The sequence below is a fragment of the Mus caroli genome, unplaced genomic scaffold, assembly GCF_978045245.1.
Source record: "Mus caroli unplaced genomic scaffold, Mus_caroli_1 scaffold_2, whole genome shotgun sequence".
NCBI lineage: Eukaryota > Metazoa > Chordata > Mammalia > Rodentia > Muridae > Mus > Mus caroli.
In genome coordinates, this window is record NW_028227257.1 from 112,616,600 (window position 1) to 112,629,491 (window position 12,892).

The window sequence follows — 12,892 nt, forward strand, 5'->3', positions numbered from 1 at the left end:
CTCCTGGTACAAGAACTATTGAGTGTAAACACAGAATCACAGACTCTCCTTAACCTCAGAGTGGAAAGTGTCAGAGGATGAAGTTCTAGGAATCTCTTTTAAATAAACTCCCCAGGTTAGACTAATGCAGACACAAGAGACTTTGGCTGCAGCATAACCTTATTCTGGGTCATAAAACCTTCACTTTTCAATTTTATTGACCTATAGAATCTAGAAATCAAGTAACATAAAAAAGTTATGAGCCCAAGTATCAGGGTGCTTCTGAAAATGTACTGTAAGCAGTAAGCGACTTGATAATCGTTCATCACAGACACTTGCTCTGGAATATGATCTTAAACGTGGCAGGCTTTTTTCCTGTCTGAAATCTGATTTCCATAGAAGATCAATAAGAGAATACGTTGCCAATATGGTAACCATTTATTATTTGATTTTTTTACTAAAACCCCGCTCTAAGCAATTGACATTTGAAACAAATCATTCCTCCATCGGCCATAATCATACTTTATTGCCTTTGTTCTCAAGTATTCATTTCATTTCCAATCTCCTATTGTATAAAGCAGGCACAGAACTTATGGAGTCTAGTTTATCACAGTGCAAATGGAGTGGAGACGAAAAGCGAATGGGAGCGGGGGGTGGGGGGGGAATCTGCCTCAGCTCCACAGTCAAGACCCTTTCTCTAGGAGACCCCACTCTGGTCTGTGGTGAGACACATTGAATAAACACTGCCACAGAGTGTCCAACTTTCAGAAGCTTGCTGACTTACTTTGTTTACAATGAAAACAGTGGTTTATCTGAAACCAAGACAAAGCATGTAGGAAGTGAATCCACATTTCCACAAGAAGAGAAGATCGTTGGGGTTTGGAGCCTGTCTGGGCAGAGGCCTGCATGATTTGGTGCCTGACTCTCTGCATGGACTCTGAGAGGTTTGTAATTTTCAAATCCAGCTATGCTGTTGCAATTGTTTTTCCAGATTCTCCAAGGAGCCTTCTACCCTCCAGAGTGGTCTGCATACAGAGCCAAGTTTGAACAGGTATTTACATGGCTATTGTTTTCTCACCACAATCAGTTGGTAGATAGCTGACCTAACATGGAGCTTAGGCACATTCATCGGAGTTTGTCACTGTTCACATCGTCCGGGAAAGTCAGCACTGTGTGACTTAAGTGTCACTGTGGCTCACTTCAGTTTGATTGGCTCAGACTGGGTTCCTCTGCAGTTACAGTTCTACTTTCAAGAGGAGTTGCTAAAGATGCAGGGGACATTCTATCCCACGGTGTCCAAGTACTATGAAATTCTAAGACAAAGGCTTTCTTTTCTTTGTCTTTGGAGCATCTTTTCTCCTGGCCTATGTTCATTTCTTAGAACAGCGGTGTAGTTTTTCTGTCAGGCAAATCTTACTCAGAGAAGCAACTAAGTGGGATGTGGAAAGGGAAGAGTTATTCTCCATTCACAGTAGAGCCTGCACTACACTAAACAAATAAGCAAACAAACCAGCCAGATGTATCTCTTTTGCAAAATCGCCAACGAATTATACATAAATGGTATAACAGTCACACACACAGGTTTTCTTGTGCCTGTAAAAGGCCTTTGTAGGCTCCTCCTCAAGTACTCTCTTTTAATTTTATTTGTCAGAAAATGTAGAAATGACTTAGGCATTTGAATATATGTATCTGCATATGGAATGCACACACACACAACACCACACACATACACACACACACACACACACACACACACACACACACACACACACAGTTAAAAGTGCTGCTCCTTTCACTGGAAATCATCCTATACTAAAACAACTCATGAAGACATGAAATGCGGACTGCACATCATACCTATTTGGCTCTCATCTGTTCCCTCTTTTAGCCCTGAAAATGATTCTGTTTCCAAGTTAAATTCTCAGTGCACCTCAAACTCTTTCAACAAGAAAAAGTTCCTTATGTGTCAAAAGGGGCAGGCAATATGACTTCCAGAAGATAAGATGCACAGAGCAATACAGTATTAGGCATGGTGTCTGATTTTCATACAGAGGTATAAATGAGACTTTATAAAGAAAAAACTCGTTTTAGGTTGTCACAGCTCTGGCACATATGAATACAATGCCTTCAGCTCCAATTTAGTCAGCCCCTGCCTGGATCTTGGGTTGTCATTATATCCTTTCCCAATCTCTGCAGTGGTATCTGATGAGTTATTCCTGACTGGCTCCTTAGAAACATGGTCACACACTCTGGAGGCGCCTTACTAAATGATCCAATATCCCAGTGATTAGGGCTTCTGGGAAGAACATGAGTGACTGAACAAGCCCCGTATCGCATGTTTCTGTGTTCCTGCAGGGCTCCTGGACCCCGCCTTACTTGCTTTGCATAGTCTTACTTCCTGTGGTTCCTCAAGTATGTTTCTACCCAACACATATGCTTGCTGTCAGTTTTTGTGGATTCACCCGAGCAGTAACGACTCCTTGTGGTTGTGTCTCCTCCCTGAACCGTCCATCAGGCTAGAGCCCAATCATTCCAAGTTCTGTATCAGTTAGTGCTGGAGTAGATTTTTCTTTTGAATGGCTATATTGAAGAGACGTCTCACCTGTTCTAATCATTCCCAATAAGCAGACAGCCTTCACTTCTGCTTCAGTGTGCTTTACCCTGCACTGTTAACACTTGCTAAAATGCAATGCAATACAATGGTGTGATATCTCTGTCACTGTCCCATCTAATTCTGTCCTCTACCCTAAAACTTGATTCTTAGGGTGCTTTCAGCCTTGAACAATGGCTTGGTGTTATGGAAAATTTTATGTACGCTGTTAAAATCTAAAGAAACGGTAAAAGAAAAAAGTCATTTTCAATGTATGGAAAGGTCAAGACAGTAAATATAGTCACTATTCCTTTAGTAATGTGCCAAAATATGTCCCAATGGAAGCGCTTGATTTCTTTTATTAGGTATCAGCACATTATGATTCAGAAGCCATAGCCTACTACCATTTTTATAAATAAAGCTTTATTTGAGCATGGCCCTGGTCATCCATTTACGTTGCTTATGCTTGTGTTCTTGATACAATAGCAGAGTTGAGTAGTAGTATTAATTGATTTTTCCACATGTAATCAAATATCAGATGAGAAGTTAATCAAGAGAGGAAGGGTTTATTTTGTTTGACAGACTGAGGGTGCGGATCATCAAGGCAAGTAGTCATAAGACTGCCCAGTGCACCCACTTTCTCCCATTACAACGTTTCTCTGAGTGCTTCACAGATCTTCCCAAAACAGCAGCAGCAACAACAACAACAATAACAACAGCAACAACAACACTATTTTGGCACCAAGTGACCCAACACAAGCCTCCAGGAGATGTTTCATATTTACATTCTACCTGTGCTTTTATTTTTTTATTTATTTTTTTTTACAAAGCTGACACATTTACATCTTGCCCTTGTACACTAAACCCCCACTACTTCCATCTTCTACCAATACGTCATCTCTCTCGACTAGATCCTAAAGAAAGGGTGGCACACACCTTTAATCCCAGCTCTTGGGAGGCAGAGGCAGGTGGATTTCTGAGTTCAAGGCCAGCCTGGACTACAAAGTGAGTTCCAGGACAGCCAGGGCTATACAGAGAAACCTTGTCTCTAAAAACCAAAAAAAAAAAAAAAAAAAAAAAAAGAAACTTCTACTAAATCAGTTAGGATCCTGTAGTCAGGTACCAACTCCAAATTGTTTTCACCATGGAAAGAGGAAACATCTTTCCAGACTGTTTTGAGTGAGGATATTATTGTTAACTCAAGAAGCAAACAAAACCCAGGCTTTAAATTTTACAGAAGAAAACTTTTAAGGCAGCCTAGTGAGGAATGAACTTTAGATACCTTTTGAAATAATTATTATATTCTGATATCTGTTCAGAAATATCAGGTCTACTTCTTCCTGGATGCTTTCCTTAGAGTCTATGTGGTTTGACCACACCCTACTGCTGCATATATCCAGCCTTACTGGATTAGGGGAGGAATCAGACAGATTTGATTTCCTCCCCCATTAGATTAACTTTTACAAAGACACACTGATGAATGTTTAAGTCAGTTAGATTTGCAATAGAAAAGGTATTTTTTTTCTCAATCTCATTTGTTAAATTGAGGTTCACAGAATGAAGGGATACTTTCTCAGGGCAATCAGATGATGGGCTGGCTGACAGTTGATGGCACAGTCATTCTACGTGGGTATCTTCAGAACCACTGACAATTTAAAGTGGTAGAAGAAGGAGGAGATTCTCCACCCTCTCAAGCTATTTTATTTTTTCTTCTGCACTGATTAAAATAGAGGAGTCATCATTGTCAATGAGCAGAGCTCATCACTGCTTTTTATCAAATGCAAGGAGGTGTAAATACAAACTGTTAAGCAGAAGTGAAAGATCATGACTCACCGTCTGACAGTGAAGCTATTAAACATAATCAAAGACTCAGGGTGAACTCACGCTGCTTCTCAGCACATTGCTAAGGAATCCTTTCCACGGTGAAACTAGGACAAAATGTCACAAGCTTCAAAACGCTGTTAGAAAGAAAGGCTTGGTTTACTCATCTAAAGACACTTTTCAGCCTTCAAGAGAAGATTTACTTACCATAGCATAAATCACATTGCATTTAATCTGGACCCCGGCTTCTCAGACTGTAAGCGATAATGGATTAAAAGACATTCTCATCTGAAGCCTTAGGACACTTAGCGGTCATTAAAATATATTGTCCATCGAGTGGACGATGTTTTACGTACGCTAACAACAAAGTCGATGTTTGTTGTCTCTTACAAATCCAAAGTTAGTGATTTATTATCAGGAAGTTAGTTGGACCATGATGTAAGATACGTGGTTCTATATTGAGAAGTGAAAATCCAGCTCATGGAATAGGATTCTGCCATGTTGAGTGAAAGGAACAGATGGCTGGGCATGTACGTGCAAGAGAACAGATGTGGCAATCTCAAAGTTTCTTAAATGTTACCTGAAAGAGCTTAGTGATATTTTGCTCAGCTGTCCTTCAAGAGATGTGTGTTCAATGCTGAGTCGTTATGAGACATCTGTCTATGAAAAGGTTGTGAACCAAAGGGCTTTTGTGATTAATATCCTAGGTTCTATGAAAATCTTACTCAAGACTGTCTGAAAGTTGAAATTGTCTTCTAATGGTATCCCTTGGCCAGCGGAAATGGGTACAAATTAGCTTTATCTGTATTGTATGCCAGCTGCTTCTGCCTAAGTTTCTGTGTATAGACAGCATGGAGCCTGGAATACTGCAATTGCTTAACATGTTTATGAATGGCTAAAAGAATGATTCTTATCATATATTGTTGAGTTAGAAGCATAAGAATAGAGATACTGTTCTTCCCAGGGAAGGCTGGTTTGCCTGGCAATCGTCTCTTAGTCCATTAAGAAGGTTCTCAGCCTTTTTAATGCTGCTAATCTTTAATACAGTACCTCATGTTGGAGTGACCCTCCCATCCACAAAATTATTTTGTTGCTACTTCATAACTGTAATTTTGTTAGTGTTATAAGTTGTAATGTAAATAAAATAAATTTTAATGTAATTATTGATAAACAGAATATCTGATATGCCACCCTAAATGGGTTGTAACACACAGGGAGAGAACCTTTGCCCAGGAAATATGATGTTATTCCTTTCACACACACACACACACACACACACACACACACACACACACACACACACACCATTCCATAAAAGCAAATCTCAAGGTTAGGGTTAGGAGTTGTAACACAGTGGTAGAGCATTTGCCTAACATGCTTAAAATGCTTGGTTTCACTCCTCAGAAACACACACACACACACATACACACACACACACAGAGCAAACATCAAATGCTAACATTTTTATTGTGTTTCCATATGATTATCTAAGAATCTAGGCTTTGTGATCTGAGTTCAAACCTATCTTTCTTTACCCATGTTGTGTTGTTTCTTCTGACATTATGAATCAAGCATCACTATACAGTAGCATCTTTGGACCCTCCTTCAGCCTCCATATCTTCCGCTACACTGCCTGTATTAGTTTGGCAGTTCTTAGTGGGCAAGTGAGGAGGGATCGTGATCTCAGAGAAGGCTTCAGAGATACTCATATTTGCCATTGAGACTTTGTTAACTCTGAGAATTTCCAGTAGACGTGGGCACAGGCTTTTCATCAATATTAATTGTGTGTGTGTGGTCATGTGTGTTTGTGTGTGTGTGTGTTTATGTGTGTGTGTGTGTATTACATCTAAGTGAATAACCCACATCTTAGGCAGCCTGCATGAGAGTGCCTGTCTGTCCAATTGATTTTACAGCCTTTACACTGATGTCTAAAACATTACTCAAGAGCTGAGTATTACTGAACACTCAACATTGTATATACAGTGTATCATTTGTCCTTCCCAGGGAACCCACATCAAACTCTTGACAGGCATTGCATTTATTATTTTAATTTCCTCTTACATTTCTTTAGTATCTACACAAAACAGTTCCTTTGTGTTTTTTATTCATTGTATTCACAGAACACTGATAGTGAACTTGGAAAAAAATGTAGGAAGAAAAAACGGGATTATATGTGAAGATACCAAATTCTAGTTTGGTAGAGCATTTAATCATCAGCTTAAAGTATGTTTTTTTTGACACGTGTTGACCTTATGTTTAATAGTTGGAATCAGAATGATAAACGCATTAAAAAATCCTGTAAATGCAATGAGCAGCCAGTGGTCTACCCCGACCCTCCCATGCTTTTTGAATCTCTGTAAATTCATTTCTGAGGGTTCCCTCTACTCTCTGAAACTCTTGTATAATTTGATCCAGGATGAAATTGTGCAGAACACTATGTCCTCTGGGTTAGACTCATAGTGTATTCATGTGGATTTATTTTGTTCATTAAAAACTTAGGAGAAAAGACAGGGGAAAATGGGAATTAAATACGTTTCTTGTCAGCCTCCCTGGCCTCAAATGTTCCTGGTCTCCCTTTCTCTGCCTGCAATGGCTTCCTGCAGGTCTCCAGATGGTTAGTGGCCTCATTTACTGCTGAATCTCTTTCACACTGGTGCAGTCTGGATCCACCAGATTCACTCTCAGATAAGTTCATCTGAAAAATATTTCATTGTGAATGAGTTGTGGGTTATTAAGAATAGGCATGGGTAAGTTATTGAGAATGGTGTTTTCTAGTCAAGAGGCATTTGTATTTTAGTAAGAGGTAATGCCCTGATCCAAAGGAAAAGAAAACTGATGCTGGCAGGCATAAAGTCATCAGGCATGAAAGGTCAGAAAACCTACGAACTCCACAGTGCTGGCTCTTAACGACACTAGATACTGCCACTCTTACAATGCTGCCCCCTTATCAGCACGAATAAACAAGACATTATGCAGATATAAGCCTCACATACTGACATTAACAAATTTTGAACTCACATAAAAGGGAAAAATCATCAGGACACAAACTTATGTCAATTTATGGGACAAAGGAGCTGATATTTGGGGCAGGATAAGAAGGAGACCACCAGAAATAAAGAGAATAAACACATTATCTGCTTACTCTTAGTGGTTTTATATGCATTATTCTATATACAATGCACTATTTTAAATATAGAGAATACATGTGTGTTTGCTAATCTCTTCTTAGATCATAATATGCACAATGATCTACTTGGTTTATGAAGTTTGTAGGAAAGAGGATCTCCAAGTGCAGAATAAACTAAAGGCTCTATTGCAGATGACATCACAATCTAAAAACAAACACTACAATGCTAAGAGGGTAGCTTATGTTTGTATACAACAGAGCATACTAAGCTTTCCAAACATGCCTCTGGGATTTTTAACCAAATTATTATTAACTGGAGTGTGTGGATATTTTACCACTGATAATGATACTAGAGTAAGAACTCTTGGTCACATATTTTTTAAATTAAATATTTATTTATTTATTTATTTATTTTCTTTACAACTTAATATTGATGACTCAAGGAAGACAGGGACTCCACATGAAGACGAACAGAGTCAATAATCTGGACCCTTGGAGGCTCCCAGAGACTGCATTACCAACCAAAGAGTGAGCACAGGCTAGACCTAGGCACCCCTGCACACATGTAGCAGATGAGCCGCTTGGTCTTCATGGGGGGTCACTGAAACATATGGAGCAGGAGCTGCCCCTGAGCCTGTTGCCTGTCTTTGGATCCTACTTCCCTAAATGGTCTCATATTTCTTTAAAGGAAATTAATAATATGTTAATTTGTTCCAAATTAGGGCCGTTCTGGTGCATAGGATGAAGTCAGGACTTTCTTCTGTCCATTGTTTTTTTGAGAACAGTAACTGACTCGCTCACAGAATGTGGTGCTGGCCTTTGATTCAGTCATGCGTGCTGCATCACAGAGGTGAGGAAAGGCTGGAAAGGGCTTGTGAGATGATTACACATTGTGTAAATCAATGCAGTGTGCTGGCAACTGCAGTGACTTTTCAGTATGTAGACTGGCTTGTGAAATTTAGTAAAGACCTCATATTTTTTTTCAGAATATAATAGTTTTATATAATATTTAAAAAGTATAAGAGCTGAAATTCCTTTAAAATGAAAAATTATTGTACAGCATGAGTTTCATGGATATGCTCTAAGAAACTGGATAAAATCTTTGTGAATTTATGTTTTCCATAAAGGAGTTGATGTCTTTTCTAGCTTTAAAACAGCTATCTATTTCATAATTGGCTTTATTATCCATTTCTATTCCAATCAACATTGCAAACTCAGAAAATTAGACACAAATAATAGATTTAGCAAAATGATATAGTTAAATGGGGTAGAAATAATTAAAAAGAAATATAAGGTATAGAGAAATGTATAAAAAGGATTGATCAGGGGCTGGTGAGATGGCTCAGTGGGTAAGAGCACCCGACTGCTCTTCCAAAGGTCCAGAGTTCAAATCCCAGCAACCACATGGTGGCTCACAACCATCCGTAACGAGATCTGGCGCCCTCTTCTGGAGTGTCTGAAGACAGCTACAGTGTACTTACATATAATAAATAAATCTTTAAAAAAAAAAAAAAAAAAAAAAAAAAAAAAAAAAAAAAAAAAAAAGGATTGATCATACTTGACCAGTTGCAGTATCAATAGATACTAGTAGAGTTACACTGGGAGTGTTCTATATGGTCCTGAACTGATCAAAAGTATAGTTTCACAGATAGGGTGCCACAATACAAGGCAAGACGATAAATGTGCAAACCCAAAGTCGATGTAGCAATCGACACTTCAGGATATTAGAATATTTAATGCCCCTGAAAATACCCGGAAAGAGCATGCAGAAAACCTGAGGATGTCAAGAAAACTCGACAGCAAAGTTTTCCAAATGCTAGTGGCCCCCACCAGTCAGTTAATGATAATGTCAAATGCTGAGTGAAAAAAGCTTCACCTTCAGCTGAGAAGCATTTTACAAAGCAATAAAAAAACCAAAACAAAACAGTTTTTCCCCTACATTATTCTAGGAACTATGGAAATTATATCTTCTTAGAAGAAAGACATGATCTTAATAGAATCTCAAATGTAAGAAGAAAGAGTGGAGAGAGACTAGTTAGTGGGGAAATAAAAACCCTGTATGGTATTTTCTTTAAGTAGTGATTGATGTGAGAGGACCCTGCTCATTGTGGGTAGTGCCATTTCTGGGCAGGTAGTCCTGGGTTCTCTAAGGAAGCAGGCCAAGGAAGTTATACGAGCAAGCCAGTAAGCATCACTCCTCCATAGCCTCTGCATCAGCTCCTGCCTCCAATTTCCTGCCTTGCTTATGTTTCTGTGAGGATGGTGTTTGATGACAAAGGAATGAGTAACAAGAAAGAGCATACAAAATAAACTCTTTCCTCTCCAGAATGCTTTTGATCAAAGTGTTCCATGACCACAACAGTAACCACAAGACAATCGAAAAAACAGAGTTATATAACTGATGTGATGAGAATTTTCAAAATTATCAGGTAACCTATATAAAGTAGCATAGAGCTCTAGAGGCAACTTCTTCCCGCTATGGAAGGACATTTTTTTCTGCAAAGTTAGTAAAATACTTTTGCACATACACGTCCTTCCTTATAGTGGGCCACACACCCACTAGCGACCCTTGTTGCTTTACCCTCTTTTAATAGATGTTCATGTTTAATGTTCTTTTGCATTTCTTCACCTATTTCTTCAGCTTTCACTCCTTTCCTTTCTCAAATGGTATCTTGTGATAACACTTCAGATATGGTAGAATCTGGCATTTTTTGTTTCCCGAACAAGGACTAACATCTCCAGTTTTGTTCCTTGTGTTTGTACCTATATGTCCACAAATTGTACCTATATTACAATTTACTATACACTCATTGGCTGGAAATAACTAATCTATAATTGTGAAGTGACAGGTTTTCACTTTACAGTGGCCAAAGGGTACCCTTAAAATAAATACATGTATTTCTTGTTTTTAGAAAACGAGAGTTTAAAATAATCCATTAAATGGAGCATGGGTAATTCATTATGGTTATATGTTGAGAAGTTAAAACCCCTTGATCAACCAACCAGCACTAACTGTTAGTAGTTCCTAAAGGAGGCATGGAGCCCCATGAGCCCCTTCCATGATGTAGTATTGGTAGGATCAGCCTTGTATAGGTCATGTGAAGGGACCATCAACTGCAGTCAGTGAGCCACCTCCCATTCATGCTTATGCGGGCATCCCTGTTTAACTCCATGATCCACGCCCTCACAAATGGTAGGAAAGTAGAAAGAGGACTGGTTGAGAAGAAGAAGAGCTTCCACAGAAGATGAAAGGGGCTGAGATCGAGGAACACAGAATAAAAGAATGGAAAGCCATTATATATGGATGTGACTCTATCGAAGAATAAAAACTAGATAAATGTGAAAACTAAATAAATGCAAAAGCAAAGCCTCTCTATTGATATACTAAAGTAGGTTTCCAGTAAGTCCTACCCTGAAGGAGGAAAGGTAGACACACAGAAGAGCACTGATAATTTCAGCTGCTCTGGTAGAACATTCTAAAGTCATTCAGATTCACTAGTTTCTTTTTTAGATATACTTAGTAGAGAGATATCACCCTCAGCTCAGTAGACACAAATAAATGACCAGCTTTACACCATAATTTTTTTTGTGGCATATCATTTCCCAGATCCCATTATGTACCTTCATCTAGTCCCAATAAGTTCCTAAGTAGGTTTAACACAGTAATCAGTTAAATATTTCCATTGCCAATATCATAAAAGATAGCACTACTCCATCACCGTAATCAAGTTTTTGGCTTCTCATTTGATCACACACACACACAAAAAAAAAAAAAAAAAAAAAAAAAAAAAAAAAAAAAAAAAAAAAAACGACCCGAAGGCTTATCTCTGCAACTGCTAAGCTTCAAGGAACAAAGATATTGCTCTGGTTTGATGAATGTCTCCCTGAGGTCTAAGCATTGGATTCTTTGTCTCTAGGTTGTGTTAGGAAAAGGTGATAGGACCTTTGAGAAGTATGGCCTAGAGGAAGTCTTAAGGTCATTAAGGACATGACCACAATGGGGTTTTCATCCCCTATATTTGCCTCCTGAGTGAGGATGTAAGCGATTTACTTTGGGCATTCACCTACCATGATGATGTGTTGTCTCTATCTGTCTCGGCTCACAATTGCCAGTCAGTCATGGACTAGAACAACCTGAACATTCCTCCCAAAGTATCCTTTTCTTAATTATTTCAGATATTTTGGAGTAAAATAAATCTAACAAATTTTCAATTTTATTCATAAAAATTTATTTGACATTGATTTACCAAAGTTGGTTTCTCATAGCTGTAGAATGGCCCATCTGGGTAAGAAGAAATCTTTACGACTGGCACTGATACCAGCAGGGCATGGTAACATGTCAGTCAGTTTGAAGTATTTCTACAAAGCTCTGTATCAATGTTTCCCCAGATCATTCTCACTACATCACCATTCACCTTGGGATTTACTATTTGGCCTTTCCTATCTGATTACAACTTGTTTGGGGTTATAAGAGCCTAGCACTTACCAGATTCATATACATGCTTGTTGAAAAAAAAAAATGAACCTAATGTATTTGAGTATGCCCGGCTGCAAGTTATCTAACACCTGACTTACATTGATACTGCTAATAAAATAGACATTACTGATTCAGGAGGGAGGCTTGGCTCTGCTATCAAACTGTATCATTATACAACCACATTTCTTTTCTTTTCTTTTTTATTTCTGCACCTGTACACCACCTCTGTAGCATCATCTCACCCATATAATCAAACTGACTACTCACAATTAGGGGACATAGAGCACCTTGTCTAGGACAGTGAGAGACAAGCAAGCACAGTCCCAGATGCATTTCACCCCCAAAATGCAGAGATGCCTCTTCCCAAATCTTGTGATCCCTTCTCATTGTCTTGGCTGGGACCTTTGCTTACCACTGAATCATAGGAATCATAGGGCAGGAGGGAGGTCTTCCAAGAGCTTGAAGGAATTATCAAGTTCATCAGATGCAGTGGTAATAGAAGTCAAGATTCCATGACTGTGCATGCCAAGAGAATGAGGTGTGAGTAGCTGGGTAACAGGGGTGAGGTCTCCACTTGGAAGCCAGACTGTGATGATATCATGAGACTAAAACATGTTTCATTGTCTATGATTTTTTTGTAGAAATTGCATTATTTGCTAAATTATAGTAATGAGATTTTAGTGACTATTAAAGATGGGTCTTATTTGTTCCTTTACTAATATTGAAAGGACGATTTTAAGAAAGATATTTATATTCTTGACTTTTGAAAAAAAAAAAACTATTTGTGGGGCCATTCCTGCAAAACCTTTACACAGTACCAAAAAATAACAAAGCTGTTCTTTATCATCTTGTAATAATAACAGTTTACTTGTCATGTTTGACTGAATAAAAGAAAGGT

At 38.6% G+C, this 12,892-nt stretch overlaps 1 protein-coding gene across 8 annotated transcripts in view; it reads right to left on the reverse strand.

Annotated features, from left to right (window-relative positions):
- B3galt1 (beta-1,3-galactosyltransferase 1) overlaps positions 1–12,892 on the reverse strand; it is a 569,427-nt gene that overhangs the window by 118,124 nt on the left and 438,411 nt on the right. Inside the window, exon 1 of one of the 8 annotated variants that reach the window (XM_029469656.2) lies at positions 4,403–8,934. The exons of the other annotated variants lie outside the window; for them this stretch is intronic. The gene's annotated coding sequence lies outside the window, so the exon portion shown is untranslated. Of the gene's footprint in view, positions 1–4,402; positions 8,935–12,892 lie in introns of those variants that run through there. 8 annotated transcript variants of the gene reach the window in all.